The following is a 2,806-nucleotide window of genomic DNA, read 5'->3' on the forward strand; positions in this document are numbered from 1 at the left end:
ATTTCTGAAGCCTGGATTCATCGATTAATCTCGACGCAACGTTCAATCTTCAACGCGTTCGTTCATAACGCGTGGAAATGCGCCCTCGATCGAAAGGAGTGAATGAAACTCTCGAGACACCCTTTCCCCATTCACGAATTTTTTATTACGGGATTCGAAATGAATATTTATGAAACGACGTACGTGTCGGTCCTCCGAGTGGAAAGAGAGGGGCTTAAAAACTCCTCGTGCCTCCTCCGTCCCGTGATTTATCTGTTCCCCCCCGTGTGTGGCTGCAGTGGCCACACTGCAGTGGCACGTTTCGCTCAGGAAACCGTTTATTTCCTCAGATCCTGGGATAACGCACGAGTGTCACGTATACCGGGTGACCGTTTCGTAAAATCGATACCGTTAACTCGCAACCTCTCGAGGTTGCAACCGTAGAAGCAAAACCTTTCAAGCTCGATTTCATTTCCGTAACTTGAGAGAACGATGTATCCAACTCCTAAGCGGCGAAAATCCATCCCAACTCCCCCAACTCGTCCTCCTTCCTCCACTCGAGGCGTCCACAAAAAGATTCGAAGATAATAACTCTCTCTCTCTCTCTTTCCCTGTCTTTTCGAAGATCGTAAGAAAGTTTTCGCGAAAGGAAAAGAAAGGAAAAAGTGGAATGGACTCCCCCTCCCCTGGACGATCCAGTAGAAAACTTCTCTCGAGGAAGTATCGTCCTCGTTTTCCTCGTTGCCTCGGTCAACATTGAAAATCCTGTTTAACAGTCCTCCATTTTTCACCTCGTTCCTTCACGCTCATCTGCCTCCTGTCAGTCCCGGAACGATCATCCTGGTCGAGCGGGGCCCCAGGCTGAAACCTTCCTTTTTTTTCTTTCTTTCTTTCTTTTTTTTTCTTACCGCCATGAATTATTTATCCGACCGATGCATCATCGCATCAGAAACACCTACTCCACTCTTCGAATATATATTTACTTTTTCCTCCCCCTCTTTCTTTCCCCCTTCAAACATTCTAGAATCGAGGAAAAACGATTTCTCCTAAATAATAATAATAATAATAAAGATAAGAAAGAAGCGTATCTTCGAAGTGTCTCGAACGTGCTAGTTCCTTCGATTTCTTTCGTGGTGGTTTGAACGCAAACCGGTAGTTCACGAGGAAGGAAGTGTTCCAGGAGGTGAAACGCGACGTGAAAGTGACGAGGAGCTGTTGGTAATGTTGGGACGGAACGAGCCGTGGACCAGGACGGGCTGTCACGAGACCGGAAGCTACTACTACGCCAGGAACCAGGAAGCGGAGGTGGGAAGGAATATGCATCGACAGTCGTCATGCGAGTCGTAGCAACTCGATGAAATACGTTGGTTATATGGAAAGAAAACGGGGTCCCCCGTTATTACCGGGCTGTTACTTTCCGATGCGCGGAACAACCGTGACAAGTATAATCTAGCTTGGTCCCAACTTGGCTACCAAACCACACGCTACCGCAACGTTTCCTTCCACGGCCTGCCTTCCCCCTTTCGTTACGAAATCCTCGTTTTCTCGATGATTAATAACACGGATCGGATAGGGCCCCGTATTTATCTTCGTTTTCTCGCAAGCTTCGAAAACCTTGGAGAGTCCGCTCGCCGATTATCCCCCCACTTCGTCCCTGTATATATATATATTTATATATATATATGTGCGAACCGCTATTAATAAAACTTTCATAACAGTCACAATCTCCCCGCTAAGAAACACGCTAGTCGTAATTACAGCTCCTCCGAACCGAGAGGCATCGAGCAAACCTCCAGTTCCGCCTGTTGCCGCGCACCGCTAATGAGAACCGTTCATTAACGATTAATGTTCGGCGTGAGTGAAAATGACATTAACTTTATCAAAATTCCAAAAACTTTTCTAAACTCACCAATTACTTCTGCTTTATAGTTTCCTGAATTGTCTGTTAATAATTGGTATATTCAATATGAATGAAAAATGACATTAACTTTATCAAAATTCCACGGAAAATTAGAAAAGCTTCTCTTTAAAATTACTTCTCCTTTATAGTTTCCTGTTTCTAACCGATTTCAAACAGCCGAGGGAAAATGACAGTTTAGCGGTAAGTTTTATCAAAATTCCGGGAGGGGGGGAAAAATTTGAAAGGCTCTCTCTCTCTCGTTCAGGGATGGGAGAGGGGCCCATTACTTTTTCTTCGCTACGAGCAATTCCTTCGAAATATTCGCTCGTCCTTTTTTTCACACTTTAATAATCCTTCCCTGCGCTTCGAATCTACGATCGTTAACATTTTTGTTCGAAATTAATATTCCAGAAGAGGAACCAAGAAAAATCTTCTTCTTTCTTCTTTCGCGTCCTACAATTATAATTGCAATTCTACGAAGGCTTCAATTAGAATATTGGCACTGGATAATGAACAATCATCCAGACATCCTCGTTTCGGCCTCGCGATACCTTCGGTGCAACGTTCGCGAATCGTTACGTCGGCCATTATGTAATCACGGTGCGCTTTGGCGCCGGGTACCTCGCCACTATAAGCACACCTGTGAGTCACCGTGTGTCTCGTCGAGCGAAACAAACGGTTCGTTAGTAGTAATTACACGGGGAACCCGTTAGGTGCCGCTTACGAGAGAGCGTCTTTTTTTTCCTCTTTACTTTTTTTCCTTTTTTTTTTCGCCGCCGCGATGTTTGCACCGTGGTTCCTTCGCAACCGGCGAGGCCTCGGATCGTCAACGCCTCGTCCCTTCGATATATTCAACTCGGAGTCCCTTCTAATTCTAATGAATTCACCGTGCCTTTTCTCTCTTTTTTCTTCTTTCCCCCCCCCCCC

The sequence above is a fragment of the Apis dorsata genome, unplaced genomic scaffold (assembly GCF_000469605.1).
Source record: "Apis dorsata unplaced genomic scaffold, Apis dorsata 1.3 scaffold_209, whole genome shotgun sequence".
NCBI lineage: Eukaryota > Metazoa > Arthropoda > Insecta > Hymenoptera > Apidae > Apis > Apis dorsata.